Here is a 21,627-nt window from a genome sequence, read left to right on the forward strand (position 1 = left end):
CATGGACATCTGTAACCAGCTGCGTATTGAACAAGGGTTCTACCTAACACCTATCACAGAGGCATTGCCAGTCCTGAAAGTTAAAGTAGTCAGCTGGCATCCACTTGCTTCTAATGAAACAAGAACTGTTTCACGCTAAAAATAGGTGATGCAGTGGTAGCCACGGTCGAACCATACTGGTTCTATCATATTTCTTTTAATCCATGTACACATACTACGAATCTAATGAACTTCATAAAGAATTAAGAGTCCTATTTAAGGCCAACCATAGATGCGTTGTTATGTCTGAAAACTTGTTGGCAGGCTTATTTTATCCCTTGCCAAACACTTCAACCGAATTAAGTCAATATAACAAGCAATATCGACGACCGCAAGTGCAATGGTAGTCATTGATATACGGTATATAACTTTGTAGTCATTGATATACTCTTTGTGCCTAATAACTGTCATATTTGACACATTGAATGACCGACATCACTTCCCGTAAAGCCACAGGACCAAAAGCAATTATAACTGCGGTTAGTATCGATTACAGGTGGAAACCGAGCCACCACGCTTATCTCTAATAATTTAAAAATGGTGACATTCTCCATAATTCGACTGCAGCACCATTGCCACGCCATTTTCGTGTTTGCGCATTTAATTGCTTTAAGCCTTTCACGAATGCTTCGTTGAATTGGAGAATAGGATTTTTTATTTATAAATAAAATACTCATGTTGACTCTTATTATTCCTATTTCATTTCATCACAGAAGTAGACTTAAACTAACCTCTTTATAAAGTGTGTGCTGAGTGACAAATGTTATTTTTTTGTAAACATATCATTGTGCGTTATATTGCAAAAACTTTAAGATATGTCTGGCATGATACATAACAATCTGTTCCTAAAATTCAGTTGACATTTTGCATAATTAAAAAAAAATATATACTGATTCCTAAGGACATTTTAAGATAAATTATGATACACTAAATGTCATACTACTTTGCAAAAATAATTTCCACTTAAAAACTCTGCGCACGCCAGAGTAATTTAGTTTCGCTATGAAAATATAATCTCTTTTGTCAAGAGCAAGTATCGTCCAAGACGCTAAAACAATATGCCAGCAAGCGCTTTATCAAAAGAGAATCAGGAACACGAAAAAGCTCTAGTTCAACTCGTAGAATAATTGTTAGTTTGCAAGGTAAAAGTTAAACTTGAACCAAAAACAATACGAAGACGCGCAGTTGCAGTTATATACAGAAAAAGGAAACCTTAATTAATTTTTGAAGCAATTTGTAAGGTTTTGTTGTGTTAAGTTGGCAAGTTTTATATTGTAGTGAAGTTTTATCATGAACTGTGCTTTTCTTTAATAATTCTAAGTCTAGTTGAATGCTGTTAACAATATATGTCTTGTACAAACGTAGAATTATGATTGGTTATTACAATTTGTTGTTTCATAGATGCCATAAAAGGTGTCCATAAGACGAATACACAAACACCCAGACCCGGTAAAGGAATCATAATTCAACATGATGTAAGATGTTTGCTTGGCCGGGATTGAACCCAGAAACCACATCAGACTACTATGGTAACTTCTCCGCCATCGCGCCTTAAAATTAATGTTAAGTATTTACTACCTACGAGTATATTCGAGTTATATGATTGTTTTAAGCCATGCGACGAACGAATATCATATACTTAATATTAAACACGAACTAGAAGCCAAGACCAAAATCTTTGCTAAAAAATTTGGTCGCAGCTTCGCTGACACGAAAGTCATATTTTATAGGTAACTCTGATAACGTCTCTTTTGGATGATGGATACTGTACTTTATAGGTTAAGTTAAAATAAATACAAATGATAAAGAAATCTCTATAGTATCTAGTTCAGAAGTTCTAATTTTATAATAAGTAGTAAAGTTATAAACGAGGTAAATGTCACCGTGGTTCGACTCCGAAGTACTTTGATGACAGACATTTCATAAGCTTGTTCCTCAGCTGGGTATTTTACTACTCAGATTTAGAAGGATCCGGTCATTGTCCACCGCGCTAAACAACTGGGAATCGATAGTCTTTACACACCTTTGACAGCTCTCGGATACGATTATGTAGGTTACCCCATGATGTTTTCCTTCATCTTTGTAGCAAGTGATTAATTATTTTCAATACGCTTATTACTTTGAAAAGTTGCCTAGGTCTACAATATCAATTTTGTCCCTGTAGTTCCGGGACTAGAATAGGGCTACGGTATCCCCTGCCTGTCGTAAGAGGCGACTAAAAGGGGGCTTCCGGGGTTGCCACCGGGGGGGTTTTAGTGCGGTAAAAATCCCACATAACCCGGCGTCGCTCCCACTTCATCGGGTACCTTTTGAAGGGTTCCCCCTCGAAAACAAAAAAAAAAGGTCTACAATATCAAATCCTTGTCTTGAAAATCAATTTTCATCCATTAGAGTAGGTACCATTAGAGTTCGTTTTTTCCCCGGTAACAAATGAAATAAAACCATACATTTGTGTAATAACCACAGGATTTCAGGAGCAAATTAGGTTTACGTACGTATTTACGTTACATGATATTTTTGCAAATTGATAGCTCGGAGGCTTATTACAGAACCCATATAAGGTTGTAATAATTTATTACATGATAGAAGACCGAATTTCCTGCACGTGCGTAATTAATTTTAGAAATAAGCAAATATTTTGTTTTGTAATAAAATAAAACTATATTTTATGAGAAACACAGTGAAAATGAAGTTAATATTTGATATGATTTTTCATTTTTGAAAGTCGAATGAATACCCATTGTAAAACAGATTATAAAAAATACGTAATAGACGCTTTGTTTTTACGTAACTACGTAACTGACACCTCGAAATAAGTTAGTAATGTTTTTAGGAGCTTAGGTAGATAGTATTCAGTACAACTTCAAATTCAAATCACATTTATTGAGAATTATAAATTAATATAAAACTCTTTTTGAACGTCAAGTCTAAAAATCTTTGTGTCATTGAATATTTAAATATAACTAACTCACTGTAAGATTTAATGTTACTTTAATTTTCATTAAACCGAAGAACGCGTCCGCCCCGTTCCACGTAACCAACCTAATTTAACTATTATAAAAACAACGGGACCTAAAAAAGAAATCGCTGCGGTAGTGCCACCCCAATCGAACTGCGAAGATTTCCAAAACCTTTCCGTTTGGGTCCTTTCATCATTATTCTTTATCGGGATCAAGGCGAAATAAGCTTGTTCGGTTTAGTAGAAATGACGTCGCCCGTCCATTTACGTCTGGGATGTTTAGGGACCATTTTCCTGGAATCGTGTCTTTGATGATGGCTCGGGACATCCCTTTGTGTGAGCAATGAATAGTAATGTAAAGACTAATCCTCTTCTCTTAAGATCTCTTAAGAAACTTGAGCTCATTTTATGCGCGTTTCTGCTGATAAATGAAATTGGAGTGCTTGTCTTGTACTTCAAACTTCAACTAAAATGTTATTTTTGGAAAAGGACAAAAACATTTGTTTTTCCATCTCTGTTAACTTATCCACGGACAAAAAAAATATTATTAAAGAGCTGATAATCTTAAAAAATTCGAACATATTTTCTTTAAAAATAACTAAAGATGATTTCGATCAATTCCACTTTAAAAAAATCTAGCCTTTTTTTAAAAAAAAACCCCTAGTACGAGATACAATGTCACAGACGGACACACTGATACATACGTAAAACTTACAACACCTGTCACTATGCGGTGAGAATTAATTTGAGTTGGGAGTCGAAATACTTCATTTCAGCACCATTCTCGATCACAATATTTATCGGAACAAGTTATTTATGTACCGGTTACCTGTTCTATCACTTGTTTATTCCAGTCGAGAACGACTAGAGGACAAAGCCTTTGTCCTCTGCAGGTAAGGACAATTTCGCCCTTTAAGCTCGCCAGCCACTGTGTCCGCTACGAGGCCATTTTCCAAATAGCCTTTTTCTTTAGATCAACTTTGTTCTACATCCCTTTGTGGTAAACCAGTTATGTAAGGATTATCTTTTAACCTTACGTAGAAATTCATTATTATAAAGTTCCAATGATACTACAAATGCTCCTATAAACGAGGTTCCATAGATACTAAAAATATGCCTTTTGTAGTTAATATGTTGTTGGTAAGAAATTACACATTATATCTTTCACGGGCACATAAATTATTCTCGTGTAGAATATTGTAATTACCCGATTGCTAAGGAAGGGTTATTTTTTTTTAAGTAGTTACATAATATGGAGAGTTCTTAATTTCCTTTATTCTTTAATCCATAGTTATCGGAGGACTAAATAAGTTTGTTTGATCTTCTAGTAAATGATCCGCTATTTCCGTCAGATTCAGTTAGGGACCCTTTGGTCCCCATGTCTTTGAGAATCAACTTTGAGATTTAGAGATCTTGAAATATTTTTACATGAAATTTCTTCAAATCGCTTCCAAACGTATTTGAAATTAACTAATCTACTTTTTATGATGATGAACTATGATATTTTAAATTTAACAACTACCTAAGATACTACGAAATTCTTAAGAAAAATATAACCAAATGGAAATTGAATAGGAGACGTCACGTTTCAGCATAAAAGAATAATAAAACGACTGTAACGTATAATAAACCTGTCATTTCGATAAAAAAGGTAATGGTGAAAGTTATTTCCCGATTCTTTGTCCTTTGGAGGTCACAATAAGTTCGTCCGGTCCACTGGACACGGCCATTTGCGTGCCGGTCGCTTAGGGACTATTTTCTGGGTATCATGATTTGGGATGCCTTGCTAAGTACATATGTGTATAGGACAGATATTAGGTATATTGCAGGTAGAGGAAACCACACCACACGTGCCACACCAATTTGTGCCTATTATTAGCATTGTTATGTCCAGTGTTTTGGTTTGAATGGTGTTGAGGGAGACACTCTTTTCTGAGGGGTTGCAGCATATTCCACGGGGGTAGCGGCACACCTGTGGTCGACCTCAGGTAGGAATCTAATTTTATGTGGGGTTGATTATAAATGTACATGCGGCGGTAACCACTTACCATTAAGTGGACTACATACCGTCTACTATTTCTATTAAAAAAAAAGAATAACCCATGTGCTTAGAATAGAGTAGTGATGTGCTTTTTAAGCGGTTTAGTTTTTTTTTATAATATAAGAGTAGCAAACAAGCATACAGTCCACCTGATGGTAAGTGGCTACTGCCGCCCATGGACATCTGTAATCAACCTCAGATAGGATTAGATATTCCTACCTGAGGTCGGCCACAAATGCGCCGCTATCCCTGAGGACTAAGCAGGAACGCCTGGGAAAAGTCTGTCTCACTTACCACACCTTTCAAACCGGAACACAGCAGCGCCTAACACTGCTGTTATTAGGTAGAAATAGGTGTGGCGGTCGTACCGACGGAGTCGAACCACAAAGGGTTCTACCACCTTCAAAGTTTAGTTTAGTTGTTTTAACTATGACCCACGTGGCGGAGTGGTCGCCACACCTGACACGTATTATGTTCCGGGTTCGATGAAAGTTGTTTCCCGATCTTTTGTTCTTTGGAGGTCAGAAAAGTTCGTCCGGTCCACTGGATACGGGCATTTGCGTGCCGGTCGGTTAGGGACCATTTTCCGGGTATCATAATTCGGGATCAGCTCTGATTCACCCTTTACTGAATACACATATGTGTATGGGACGGCTATTTAATTTATGTATTTAGAATGGAGTGATGTAGTTTTGGACGCCTTACTTGATAAAACTACGACTCGTATTGTGGAGTGCTCACTATATAGTTTGACACATATTGTTCCGAATTCGATTCCCGGCCAGAATGAACAATTGAGATTTCTGTTCTTTTTTTTTTTGGTGTTTGTGTATTCGTCCTTATGTGTGTCTATGGCACTAATGACACAGAATGAACCTTAGTATACCCTAGGTATATATCTATACCTACCCTACCCTACCCTAGGTATAATTCTAGGGTATATGTATAGAAAACGTTATTTTAAAAGTTTAGTATCATTATAATTCAGAATTATACAACGATCTATCGAGAACTTTACATACGTAGAGGTATTCTAAGAAATAGTAATGAAGTCTACGAAATCCTTAAACACTAAAAGTAGATAATGGAAAAGTAAGGAACTAATGAAAGTAAGGAAATTGTCTTCGAGATACAATAACGCCTCTGAAGAGAAACAGGTCGTGCAGATAGCTACAAAATTCCGACGTAATGCAACAAAATAAAAAAAAATGAAAATAAAAACGAATATTTGCACTTTTAAATGTTTTTAGGGTTCCGTACTCAAACGGTAAAACGCAATTTAATCACTAAACCTCCGCTTTCTCTCCGTCTATCATAGGGCTGTGCCTCTACATTTTTGCAGAGTATGTATAAAGGTGGCCACTATAGCAACAATTACTAAACATAAAAAATAATGAAAATTTGGTGGTACGGAACCCTAAGTGTGCGAGTTCGCCTCGCACTTAGCAAAATGTCCTCCTCGTCGTTTAATAAAAACTTTTAATCCACTGCCTACATAATATACAGAAACTCAAAGAATTAATAAAGAAACATTAATTATGTAACCTAATAACTTCTACTGCAAAATTGCATTCCAGTCAAATTTATTACATTAGGACCGCTTCATATGCGCACTAGTAAGAATTTTCTACGTCTGTATTGTACAGTAGGGAAATTTAAAGAAAAACTAATTTCTACATTGTACGACGTATATTGCGTTACTAAGTCTTATTTAAGCTTTGTGGTATTTTTACTTCTAGTATTTTAGTAGTAGTATTGTACTTACCTACCTGTTGATATAATTTTAAGACTTGGCCACAATTACGATGATAAATGATGAAGAATAGGTAATTTCTGAAGTTACACTTCTTTTTATGCTTTGAAAAAACAAATAATAGTGCATTTTTAGTGTTAGTCAAAATTACGCGCGCTGTTGTAACACATAATATTAGCGCAGGCCGAAATTACGTGTGCCGTTGTAACACATAACTTATTTCTAGTATATCCTTTCATCTATTGGTCGTAAGGCCAATAAACATTTGAGCACATATAAAATATTTTATTAAATTTGAAATTTGATACTATTAAGATATTGGTTACATACTATAGCAGTATCAACTTACTGTCATATAGACTGTATGTTAGTTTGTTTTCTCAAAAACTTCGAATATTGATTTGATTGTCTTTATCGGTCTTTATTGGTGAAATTCTCTTCTGTCCATATGAATATGTGTCCCGTTCACTAAGTTAGAATGCCTAGTGTTCCAAAAACATAATCACCTATACTTATTATAGTTTTAACGTACCGTGTAGATTTTTATCTACTACTTATTATAATACTACTTTACATCAAAATTTTCAAAAGTTTTTAACTCTGTAATATTTTACAAAAACCATCTAAGTCAGAATTTTAGTTTACAGCTACATTATTGAAATTTAGTAGCTTGTTTTCCTCTTCTTGCGGTATACGCTTACCTTAAGCACCCGACTATGTATGAGATATGAGGTTTAATAGAATTTTTAACACAGAAAGCTCATGTGTTATGAGCGAAATTTCTCCCTCGGTAGTAGTGTAACTTTTAGTAATAGACGCAGTATTTCATAGAGTAGTATGTAGGCATAGAGTATTATATACAAAATGTGTGTTGGAGAAATGAAGTTATTAGAGAACGCCGTTTATATGTACGGGTGTTAAATTTAGTTTTTCACGTTATTTTAACTTATGTGGAAACTGAGAAATTTATCATCGAAGTAATTTAAGTGTATCTGATCTCATGATTGTATCATGCACTGTACTGATCTCATGATTGTATCATGAGATCAATCATGATTGTATCATGAGATCAGTACAATTGTTTCTAAAATGTTATTTTAAAATGACAGGTAACTTTCACTATAACTCATTTTTCAATTTATTCATTTTACTAAGCAGTAGGTATATTATATTACTATTATTACTATTTTTTATTACATAATGTAAATGTCTCGGGCCCGGCAGACGATCCCTTGTTACAAAAAATCGCAGCATTAGTCCAATAGTACTACCTTCTGGACCAAAAGTAACATCTTTCCAGCTAGAACCAAAACCAAACAAAATTCCACAAACAGTGACCCTTCATTTATGTTGCTATAAAGAAATAAAGCATAATATACTACGCCCCAAAACACGACTGCTAGACAAATTGTAAGTTAATAAGATACAAGTTAGTTATGTATATACCGTCGTATATATCCGACGTATATTGTTCGCACAAGCGGAGTTAGTAAACTCCCTCCTCATTAGTTCGAGTTTGAGTGCAGTTCTGAGCATCTGTTTCCTGGAAATGATTTATAGAAGATTTTCTATGGGACAGGGTAGAATTCTGTACTTAATTTAACTTTACTTACTCCAAGATAATTTTCGAAATAGGTAAGCAAATACAATAAAATAATAATAAAGTAAAATTTTAATGCCTGTTTTGTAGGGTCTTTTAACGAAAAGGAAAATATAAAAATACCATTTTTATAATGTTTGTGAAAATTAATTAAAAAAAAGTTTTGCAGTTTTTCACACAAAGTAATGTAGGTACCTTTCAGAAATTAAAACAATGGTACGTATCTCTCCTCTCTTTATCATATCAGCAATTACTCAAAGAGTGTTTGTCAAATTATCAATACATATAATATACCTACATTCGAAGTTACAATTACTCAAACGTTTCCAAATCTTCCTTTATGTGCTATATCTATAAGACAAACTCTATTTACATTAGTTATACCAAAAAACGCTTGAAAAACTACTTTCTATAAAACACTTGGCTATAAACAATTTAGCAAGATATGCCGCTACAGCGCTCGTTTATCGAGTCGCCGACAGCCGGACCGCTGAAATTCACACTGTAATAACCGTTTTATACCCTGAGAGCCTTAGTGAATACAACCCTAGATATACAATATACTATCTATACATCTAGGGCTATACTAGGACGGACAAACAAGTAGTAGTTAGTAACATAGTATCTAGTAAGATTAATAATAGTAAAAAAATTAAAGATAAGTGGAAGGTGTTATAACATTCTGTCGTGCGTATCTACACTTATTTCCGCTAATGTCAACAGTTTAAACGCTGTTGTGTTCTGATTCAAAGGGTGCAGTAGGATAGACAGCTGGTACACCATTTACATTAACATGTCAGTAAAGCGAACCTACAATATTTTCCCTCACCAAAAAATCGCTGAACGCGCCAAGAGAACTTTCCACTACAAAAACTCTAAAGTTAGAAAATACACTTCGCAAACGGTTAAAAATGCTACAATAGGACCATAACTTCATAAGTTGGCAGTTAAACGTAGCGTAGTAAATGAAAACTTTCCATTAGTCAGGCTAGAAGGCAACCAGACTGATAAATGGTTGTAACGTCTGATGTAATAAATATAAATGGATGTTTCTTATACTTTTCAGCTCGCCCGAAATGTGTGATGGGATGAAATCAATTTGTTACAACTGTCGAAGTGTTACGAACCTGCTCGAGTCAATTCTCTGTTGGTTCTACGTTAAAAAGTTGTAGAAGGGCTTATGGAATAGGGAATGAAGTCTTTATGGAATAAACTTTGATGTCGAGGTAAGTGTATCAAAAGTTTAGTATAAAACAAAAGTAAAAATGTGTGTTTTGTTAGGAGAAAATTTGGCAGCTCAAGGCTCTTTTCACACATATTTTTATTAAAATAATATATTAAAAGGAATTGTAGAGCTCTTTAAGTTTTTTAAAGATAGATATAGTTCATCGGTTACATATCTTCAAATATCAAAAATCGGATACTAAAGTAAGTGATTATTTTTATATTTAATTGTATGTCCTCACATACCTGTTTCTTCTTTTTTATAAAATTAAAGTCGCAAACGTAACCTAAAGTGGTCACCACATAAAGTATAAACCCCGGTTGCTATATCTGAATCTAATAAGAGTCCCGGAAGTTGATCACAGTTGCGTTGGGAGTGGACCATCCCGGCAACGAAGTAAGAATGTCTTCTAATATAATATTCAAACAATATAACGACACGACAATCTTATCAACAACTTTAAATCTAATATCCGACGTGTTTCTTACGGCGAAGCAATTTCCTTTACAACGCGCAAAAAGACAGTATCCGAATAATCATATCCAAAATTGCTTTCTTATGTTCACACAATGGACTTTAAAAAGGAATCTCATTTCGCGCGAATAAAAAGAGGATCCCAATTTGAAATCAAATTTTCATATTCCCGAAATTTGAAATTGAAATATCGCGGGCTTACGTCGAGATTAATTTTTAAATTCCGGCTCGTTCAAACGGCCACGTCTCGGAAACTTTTGACAAGTAAACCGTTTGAAATTAACGTTTCGCTAAGTTTTTTCTGAAGATTGCGAGAATAATTTATGAATCGAAACCTGAAAACCTCTTACAACAATTTTTTTGATAAGCATCTATTGTTCATGGCTCGCCAAACGGGAAAGGAAGCTAAATGTTTTACGCGGCAAAACTTTGAAGGGTATTAAGGGTAATTTATTTATTGTAATAAATTCGTAGATCCATAAATGGGGATTTATATCGACTCAAGTTAAATTAACACCGCCTTAAAAAACCTCAAGGTGCTGTGGAAAGAAGGTTGCTACGTGATACCGTTTAGTTAGATATTTGTATTCACTGATTTATAATTTTAAAAGCAGAACTACGGCTTAACCCTTCTATTTACGTAAATACGCCTTTGACAATAGACATATGTATGTTTTATTACAGCGTGCAAATCAGAAACAACCGTCCTACATTATTACTATAAGATAGACTAACTTTTAATACTTAAGTACGAACTATATTACTCGAATGACGTAGTGGAAAGACTACAAATAAATTAAATCCACCGCCACCCATTCTGCAAAGCAAATTCTAATTCCAACGAATTAGACTCACTGTCTCTACGTGCCAACGTGAACATTTTTAAGGACAATTAAGATCGTTTGACGTAGGGCTGTTATGTAGCTTCGTAACCGTAACCGAAACTATTTGATATTCGAAAAAATATCAACGGGTTGCACTCCGGAAATTCCAGCAGAAGTAAAAATTTTCGAAACCTAATCTGAATAATGAAATATAATAAATAAAAAATGAAACTTACACTCATTGATATACATTTTCTATGCTGACACAGGATGTCATCTTGACTTTTATAGTTTGCTTTGCCGTCTTACGAATTTTCGATCAGGTCACGTGTCCTGACGCGAGTTTAGCATTTTTACCCATCACAAAATGTGTACAACGCTGCTAAAGAAGTTTTCACTTCAAAAATCCGAAACCGTAATGGAATCTGATACAAGAGTTTCGAATGATTTCGGATAGGGGTGTATTCTAAATGAAATACTGTAGTGAGCGTTCGTTCAAAAGTCAATAAAAATCATCACCTACAGGTATTTTCTTCATTTTCCAATTGCGTGAATAACTCATGCCCGTAACTGAAACTATCCGAAACTATCAGATATTCCGAAATAATGTTACATCTGTATCCGAAAGCAACAGAAATAATTATAATATTTTCCATATATCCGTATCGGTATCCAGTGTAATTGATATCAGTAACATCACTAGTTTGGCGACACACTAAGTCTGTAAGCTCCACAGCCTTGGTGCTAATGGATATCGATCTTAAAGCTATAAATATTCATAGCGAGTGCTGTTTATTTGTTCTCCACGACTGAAATTAAGCCCGAGCTAAAGAATCAATCTAGACTTTGTTAAAACAAAGAATAAATTGTTACTACGGGCGAATTTGAAGCTTATTTCGACTACTGTTCAAAGTAAAATGTAGCCTTGCTGGCTAACATTATATTGACTGGTTTATACATTTTTCAAAGATATAATTATGCAACAGTTCCTGGCTATTAAAGGAAGTGATAATTAAAATCTTTTACTCGCATATAAAAAAAAAAGAGATTGGATTTTATCCCAATTTTTAACACGCTTTTATTAGCTTCAGACGTATGTATGTTAGTATGTAACGGAATCTTTGAACATGATTTTAACCCCCTTCAAAACGTCGGATTAACTCGAAATTTGGCATACTTATTAAGGACCGATGACAATTCAATATTTTAAACATTAATAGTTTTGTACCATTGTCCTTATCAACATCCTCAGGATTAACGATTTTCGAGGCGAGATTTTTCAAGCACCTTCAGCAAAGTTCATCGCAACTTTAGATTGCAAATAATAATTATTGCTATTTAGTTTCAATAGGCGTAATTTATATATCGTGATTTTTAGTTTAGAAAATAATAATGTTATTTCCCTATAACTCAAATGTTCTGAAACATATCTATAATGCCCTCTTGTAGAATGATTTTTAGGATTCCGTACTCAAAGGTTAAAACGAAACCCTCTGCGGTCTGTTCGTCTGTCGTTGGGCTTTATCTCTTAAATCGTAATAGATAGACACTTGATTTTTTTTACAAACGATGAATAATGGTGGTCGCTATAACGAGAAATACTAAAAATTAATAAATAATTATAGTTCAAAAAACTATAAAACACGCTTTTATGATAAAATCAACTAAAAAGTAGAAAATAATTTTCAATCTAAGAATCAATTAAGGAACAGTAAATAGTATAATTGTGGAAAAAGTGTGGGGTGCTTTTCGAACCTGATAAATGGAGCACCCCACACTTTTTCCACAATTATACTATTTACTGTTCCTTAATTGATTCTTAGATTGAAAATTATTTTCTACTTTTTAGTTGATTTTATCATAAAAGCGTGTTTTATAGTTTTTTGAACTATAATTATTTCCAATGAGAGTATGTGTCACATAAAAAATGTACTTTTCTATCGTATATTTTCAACAGAACAGTAACACACAAAAGACGTCTTTGTTAAATACAATTATTGTTTTATTTCCATAAATTGTAGCCTTAGTGAGATGGACTGTCAAGTCGTTTCTTAGATGAAAAAGAGAATTACTTTTATATAGTGGATAAGAACATCTACTTTTATTAAAATAAAGATCTTTTTTATTTGCTGTATTTCGTATTGCTTTTGGCGAATTAAGTTAAAGGAGACTAAAAAAAACTACCATATTTTTTAGTTTCATACATTACCCTAATATATCCTTTGCAATTCCATAACCAAAGTCGGTTCCATATTAATATTACTAAGATCAGTGGTTATATCAATAATCTCTTTCCCGTCAACCGATTACTAGATACGAGTCTCTTCTCGGAAACATTTCTCTCTCTGAGGCCATAGTCCATATTGTTAGCAATATATTCAAATTATATGACCATAGGCATTAGTCCCCCCACTGGCCATGTGCGAATTGGTAGACTTCCCAAATCCTTAAGAACTGATTTTTACGCATGTGTGTAGGTTTCCTGACTATTTTTCTACAACGTTATTGCAAGTGATAATTAATTTCTAACGTGAGTAATTCAGTTAGTCAGACCGTAATCACGCGAATATTTTAAATATTATCTAAACAAAACTAATTCAAATAATATGGGAATTAAAATAATTTCAGTGATAATTAGCACGCTGACCGGTAAGCCCGTTAAGCTAATGGCGGGTGTAAAATATGATACGGTGCCGCGCGGTCACAGAGCAAATGCGCCCGATAACTGATTATGGAGCTTGCGTTTTACTGAAATTAACTTATATAAATGGTTTGCGGGTGTTTTGCGTATGATTAATTATTATTTGGTTTTTTGATTTAAATAAAATAAATGATTTATTGTTAATAATACCTACGGTTTTTTGTCTGTTTGATAGGGTAATTTCTTTTTTAATCTTTGTACTTATCAAACATTTCGTACTTGTTTTACAACGACAATATAAAATTACATATATAAATTTAAGTTTCTTTAATATACTTAAGAAAGAACCAATTAAATGACAACTATATATATGAGTAGTTTCACAAATATAGGTACTCGAAGAATCAATAAACTATCGAACGAATAATCTTATACATAAAATTCTCGTGTCACAATGTTAGTTACCGTACTCCTCCGAAACGGCTTTACCGATTTTAACCAAATTTTATAGGCATATTCAGTAGGTAAGAGTATCGGCTACTATCTATTTTTCATACCTCTAAGTGATAAGGATTGTTCACCCTTAACATTTTTTTATTTATATGGCAACACAACATTTGCAGAGTCAGCTAGTAAAGAAATAAAATAGCTGTGCATGGGTCTGAATTCACATGTGATAACTTAGGCAATAAACATCAAATTTGAAACCACAAGTACTAAAATTGCTGTTACGTGTTAAAACCGTAATTTGTGCGCACAGACTGACTGAAATTTTACAAAAATAGTTCTGACTATTTTGAAGCACACAAAACTTTTAGTCAATCTAACAGTGTTTGCGCCTAAATGAATTTGACATAGTGAAATGGGATGTGCGTCACACGTAACGAATTTTGCTCTAAAACGATAAATATTTTGACGGTGATCCATTACCTAAAACCGTAGATAAAGTAAGTAAATAGATATATATCAGTTGGTTTCGTCTTCACGTTAATTTGTTTGGACTGCACGTTTTCTTTATGGAAAGTGTCCATTGGCATAAGTGAAGATTAACAAACCATTTATAAACGGCTAAAGATATCCCAAAGAATATTTCCGCTTCATAACAGCAGTGCTAAGCGCTGGGTTCTGGTTTGAAGGGTGTGGTAAGGGATACATACTTTTCCGAGGCTTTCCAGCTTAGTCCTCAGGAGTAGCGGCGCATCTTTGGCCGACCTCAGGTAGGAATATCTAATCCTATCTGGTGTTGAGTACAGATATCCATGGGCGGCAGTAGCCACTTACTATCAGGTGGACTGCATGCTCGTCTGCTACTCCTATATTATTAACAAAATTAAAAAAAAGTAAAATAAAATAGGTTATTCAGGAAAATGTATCACAATGATTCTAATCGATTACGAAGCACCTAACACAAAAAAGCTTGATCATATCAGTATGACGTAACAGCTCATTTAAAAGAGCGCAATAAATCTTCAAAGCCTTTACGAAATACTCGCAAATTTGCCTCAATTTTGAATCTAACGAAGGTAATTAAGTCGTTTCCATAACCTCTTACCGTTTAGCGGAGAATCCTTCCCACTTTTACGGTAACAAGAATTCTTATCTGAACGTTTTGTTAACTTTTCACGACTTAGCAACTCGTCCGAAAAACAAAGTCGGATTTTCCCTCAGCATAAATAAAATAACTTAAGCTAAATAAGACTAAAACATTGTGGAACAAAACGTAGAATGCATAACATTATTTAATTTCCAAAATACTCGTACAATCGAATTTAATCACATTATGGTTTATCCGGGAAAATACCGTTGTCACACGTATTAGGAAAAGCAATTATTGTGTTTATTTGGAAGAGTGTGGATACCGGCTAACTTACAAATAAGGCGGCCATCTCAATCTTTAGGAGTGGTAATATATCTGTGATCGATTGGTATACCCCCTGTTCTAATGCCATATAAGCGGTAGCGATCACTTAACATTAGGTAGTTCGCTCGTTCACTACTGCAATATTTAAAAAGTAATTAGTGGAAATCCAGTACATGAATATACACTATCGGTCACATACGCAACTGGTGACCGCACTCACTTTTAATTAACTTATCAAACTTTACAATCCCCAGTCATAGCGCTAAGAGCATCAAGTTCGTTATAATAACCTTGACATAAATATTAATAAGCCGGCTTGCCTTCCACTTGTTCTCAGTGACTCGTGGCTTAATTCTGGCTGCTCTCCAAGCACATATCGAGCGGCTGACGGCGCAGTCATATAACTGCATTGAGATCCGTGTGGATACGACGCGGGTGTTAACCATTAACTTGGTCTCAGCCTGAGATCTCTAACATCTATACATATAACTTTGTCTGTTTGTGATTTAAAAATCAAGTGTTGCTTGATGGTACCGACGTTATTTGGCTATTTGTTCGTCGTTCAAGCAAGCATTTTAACGGAATAAAGGACATTAAGAAAGTAAACATTCAAGTAAATTATCAATGGGGCTTTAATTTGAAAAAATAAGCAACTTTGAAATACACAAAAAGGGTACTCATGAGCTTTTTGTCACTATAAGCTAAAATAAACTAAAGTCCTACTTAATGTAGATTAGTAATCGTATACTCATATTGAGGACTTATTTGAAGGTAATACCTTAACCACCCTTTTAATTAACTTATCAAATTAAGATTCCCCAGTCATAGCGCTAAGAGCATCAAGTTCGTTATAATAACCTTGACATAAATAAGCCGGCTTGCCTTCCACTTGTTCCCAGTGACTCGTGGCTTAATTCTGGCTGCTCTCCAAGCACATATCGAGCGGCTGACGGCGCAGTCATATAACTGCATTGAGATCCGCGTGGATATGACGCGGGTGTTAACCATTAACTTGGTCTCAGCCTGAGATCTCTAACATCTGTACACATAATTTTGTCTGTTGATAATTTAAAAATAAACGACATTTTATTTCGAATATTTGCATGACGGTACGGATTTGACCGTTTGTACATGTTACAAGCGAGTCTTTCAAAGGAAATACAGGACATCACAGGAACAATACAAGCCATTTTTTCGAAGTAAACATTTAAGTAATCAATTTAGCTTTTGGCAAAATAAGCTTATTTTGAAAGGTCATATAAATTCCGATGCAGGGTATGCACCCTAGACTATGCAGTCTAAAAAGTCCTGCAGTCCTGAAGCTCAGATAGGCGGAGCCCGAAGAGCCAACGCGTACAGAGAACTCCGGTTGCGTTCCGTAGGAGATCCCGGAGTCCTCTTGGCAACGCCGAGGACAGCCAGGGTGGGGGGGGGTTAGTGCGGTAAGAATCCCACGTAACCCTGTGTTGCTTCTACGGCACCGGGTACCATTTGAAGGTTTCTCCCTCGTAAACAAAAAAAGGTATATAACCTGAACCAGGTTATATACGGTAAGGACTATAATCCAAAATGGCAGCTTATGTAAATGTTTCTCACTCACACAATGTAGAAAACGAGAGAGAAGTTAATAGAAATGCCGTGATTTTGGATTTTTTTATTGAAACGAGTTATACCTTGCCATTCGAGCCATAAAGGTTCGATCTTGTTATTATACAAGTACACACTTCATGATACGAGAGAACACATTTGTAAAAAATATAGCAAGAAAAGAAGCTGAAATTGAAACGAGAAAAAGCTAATTAAACGTCACCTTGAAACAAATTAGTCTTAATTTGCTACGTAAAGTGCACTGTTAGGTAATTAGGTCGGTTTCACTAAAAGAAAACATATAAATTTGGTCCACATTTTCATAATAATGTGGTTCTTATAAAGGTCATATAATAAATTTACCGTGAAGTTGACGTATTGATGAATGATGTGTGTGTAATTGTATGTAATACAGTATTAAGGCGCCGGTTTAAATATGAAGTAGAGAATTACGAGTACTATAAAATAAACCAATCGGGTTTACAAATATAGGCCAAGTTACTCCCACAATTTAGAACAATCCAATGACACCTCTCGTGCTAAAATCCCTCAAGCCGTTTGTGATGCAAGGTGTGCTAAATAACTAGATACATACAAATATCCTCATACAAATATGTTCAAAAATAATTCCCCTGCACAGGAGAAAAAGATGAATGGAGATTAATTCCATACTTTTTAAAAATTGATTTACTGCAATAGAATTGGAAAAAAACACCAAAATAGGTCAAAAAATTTTCCTGTCCGTCATGTGTGAAACCTGAAAACACTGTAACTTGTGAAAAAATCCATCATTTGAGTTAATATTTTTTTTTTTAAATTCTAATCGACGATTGTAGGTCACTGAATGCGAATGATTAATTAATGCAGTGTCGTTTAATTGCAATTAATAAAAAACGAAAACTACAAGACTGTATATATCTATAGATATTATGTACATTTATTCCACCAGGGGCGCTTGTGCAGTACCTTCTTCCTACTACAGCTGTTTTTTCAGCAATTAATTTTGAACGACTTAAGTTTTTTTTTTTTTTTTTTTTTTTATATTTCATAATTAAATGAGCATTATGAGTCGTGCACTTTTGGATTTTCCAAACTTTTACAATTATATTTCCTTGATATTGTAGGCTACGAAGAGCAGATGAACTACTATGAATACGAGAAATTACTATTTAAAGACTTTTTAGAAATATTTTAAGAAAAAGGGAAAATATTTCATTGGTTACAATTTGTGTTATTTCTTTTTGATTTCCGACCCTAAAGTAGCTCAGGAAGAAAGAAACGCTATCGGAAATTCTTACTTCTACAGTTATGTTTTTTAAATAAGATCTACATTTGAGTTTAAAAGGCACGTTTTTACTTCAATGAAAAAAACACAAACCGACATTCAATAATTTAAATTGTACTATTAATTTCAAATAATATCACAACTGACTCTAGAGGGCTGATGCGGTGAATATATAATAAAAATGATAGACAGATAAATCATAATAAGCTTACAAATAAATCAGTGCTCAATCACAACCCTTGATGGGACAATTATAAATTGATTAGAAGTTCAATTAGAGCTAAATTCCTTTGCGGATCGCAACCGGTTTCCATCGTTATTAACTCAGAGCACTAATAGGCACTATTGGAGGGCTTTGTGAATTAGCAGAATTTGAAACGTCTAATCCCAAAGCGAAACTCGAAGTTCTACTAAATCGGTATTGGAAATAGGATCCAATAATTCAACAATAGTTTAAGTAGTTTTGTCGAACTGAGGTTTGGTATATAAAAATATATTTTATATACCAAAGAGATTTGGTATATATATATATATATATATAAATATAATAAATATTTTGAAGGTGGTACAACCATTTGTAGTTCATCTCCGGCGTCACCACCGGCACACCAATTTCTGGCTAATAACAGCAGTGTTAGGCGCTGCTGTGTTCCGTTTTGAAGGGAGTGGTAAGGGAGACATACTTTTCCGAGGCGTTCCAGCTTAGTCCTCAGGGGTAGCGGCGCATCTGTGGCCGACCTCAGGTAGAAATATCTAATCCTATCTGGAGTTGATTACAGATGTCCTTGGGCGGCAGTAGCCACTTACCATCAGGTGGACTGCATGCTCGTCTGCTACTCTTATATTATAAAAAAAAATGACAACACAACGTTTGCCGGGTCAGCTAATGTACATATATAAATTAATTTTATGTGATTCTTAGTTGACACACATTTTTAGATGAAAGTTACAGCATTTGAAACTAAACTATCTATGAAATCGGTAAACCTAAAGAATTATGAAGAAAAGCAGCCAAGCCGAAAGTTAAATCAGATATATGCTATGACTAAGTTAGACGCGTCATATTCATTATTAAACTTTATATTAGAAAAAAAATAAAAGGTACAATAATATGTAACGGAAGTATCATATTTAAGGAAGAGTACTAATACTTTCTATATTAAAATTTTAATTGCAAATAGTTCAGATAAGAGCAATAATTAAAATTATTTTGTAAAATGATAATGTATGAAAGTAGGTTAAGATTATTTAGCTATTTTACAACTCTATGTAATTTTCTGTACAACTAACAGACAGAGTGACAGTCAAGTCTGTTATGTGTCGTGTAATTTACATAAACTTATTTATTAAACACCTTCAGAGGGAAACTTGTTAAGACATGACAACAGCTAACATACAGGACATGTTTAGGCATATGTGATATGTTTTTCTTTATAATTTGCAGTATAGAACAAGTAAGCTTTCAGGTTATTCCCCTTAGAAATTTATATTACAATATTTAATTTACTTCATAAAGAATACTTTGAATTTAATTAATTTTGTAGCAACAGATGGGTAAGACAGACTAATTAATAGAAATCCCTATACATTACGAGTACATTTAAATACCTGGCGAGAAAAATTGCCTTTATAAGCCTTGGCTCTTAAAACCATTATGGTAATTGCTGTCGCATTAATAACATTAATTGTTTTTATTTGTTAAATGGTAGTAGAAACATCCATAGTTCCACTAAGTACGTTTTATTTATAAAATGAGAGTAGCAGACGAGCATACAGCCCAGCTGATGGTAAGTGGCTACTGCCGCCCATGCACATCTGTAAACAACCCCAGATAGGATTAAATATTCTTACCTGGAGTAGGCCACAGGTGCGCCGCCACTCCTGAGGACTAAACGCCTCGGAAAAGTATGTCTCCCTTACCACACCCTTCATAACAGAACACAGCAGCGCTCAACACTGCTGTTATGAGCAGAAATAGGTGTGGCGGTGGTGCCGCCGGAGTCAAACCACAATGGGTTCTACCACCTTCAGATGTACGTGCCACTGTCTCACTAATTTTGCCTTATAACAGCAATTGTGAACTTGTTCGAAGGGGGTGGAGGCTTTGCAACTTATTTCCAATAGAGATGTATAGCAATGCAATGTGGACTGTCCTCAGTTAGGATTCCAATAGAATCTGGCGTCAATAATAAACGATGGACTGCAAACTCATTTGCTATTTTCTAATAGGATTATAAAAAAAATAGTGATCAAAATATAAATAACTCATTTAAAATATTTATTAATATTGATACTCTCATAAAACGGGAACTCGATAGCGAACCGATAGTAGGGGTCAGTCCATTTGAGCACTTCCGAGCAATTAATATCTGATCATATTATCTCTTTAATGGTGATGAGTTGACCCGATGCTATTGTAATAATTCAGCGTTGTTCTCACCAACAATGATTCCTTTATTACCTTTGAACGTGGTTCTCGACATTAATATTTCTGGTAATTATCATAATTAAATGGTATTGTGATAACGTTTATTATTATCATGTAGTTTATATGCGAAGTCACGTTTCAAAGAGGAAATATTGCGTTTTCGAAATTGGTAATGTATGAAATAATTTTACGTTATTAATTTATTTAAACAAAAGTAAGAGGAAGGGTGGTAGAATTCTTATTGACGTGACTACGATTATACTTTGATTATAATAGCAGTAGTAAGCGCTGCGTTTAATTCTAAGGAAGCGGCATGGCACTTTTACATGAGGCGTTTCAACCTAGTTCTAATACATAGAAATTAATCTACAGCCGGCTTCAGGCTACTACTACCTCCTGCCCCAGTGCCCCAGCATGTACCTTTAGAGTACGGGGTACTACTTGGGCTAAATCGCTTCAGAAAAGGAGTTCCTTTACTAATATATACTTATTATACTTTAAATGTAAATAGAACAATAGATAACAATAGTTTACAATTGTACTATGATAGCAGATAGTTCTACTTTGTTCTAGCTTTCAGTGTAGTTTTAATGATAACATCAAGTCTACATCGCAAAGCTTGTACGCAATGACAAGATAAGCCGATAGAGTGACCCGGAAGCTTTCAAATTAAGCTCGTTGAATATTTTATTTGCAACGAGTCTGTAAGACTCACACACCTCGTAAGTCAATGTTATCTCACAATTTTAAACATATTTTAAAAAGGTTTTAAACATATTTTAAAAAGAAAAATAATCCTATTTGCCTTTTTAAAATATGTTTAAAATGCATATTCTTTAAATAATTTCTTTCAAACAATTTTTTTGTGGTAAAATATATCACCATAATCATTATGGTCCCACTGCTGGGC

At 34.4% G+C, this 21,627-nt stretch overlaps 1 protein-coding gene across 6 annotated transcripts in view; it reads right to left on the reverse strand.

Annotated features, from left to right (window-relative positions):
- Fur1 (Furin-like protease 1) overlaps nucleotides 1-21,627 on the reverse strand; it is a 317,043-nt gene that overhangs the window by 85,025 nt on the left and 210,391 nt on the right. The window lies entirely within an intron of this gene.

Source organism: Epargyreus clarus, unplaced genomic scaffold, assembly GCF_041222505.1.
Source record: "Epargyreus clarus isolate Ecla_fem2 unplaced genomic scaffold, WU_Ecla_fem_2.2 ptg000017l, whole genome shotgun sequence".
Classification (NCBI taxonomy): domain Eukaryota; kingdom Metazoa; phylum Arthropoda; class Insecta; order Lepidoptera; family Hesperiidae; genus Epargyreus; species Epargyreus clarus.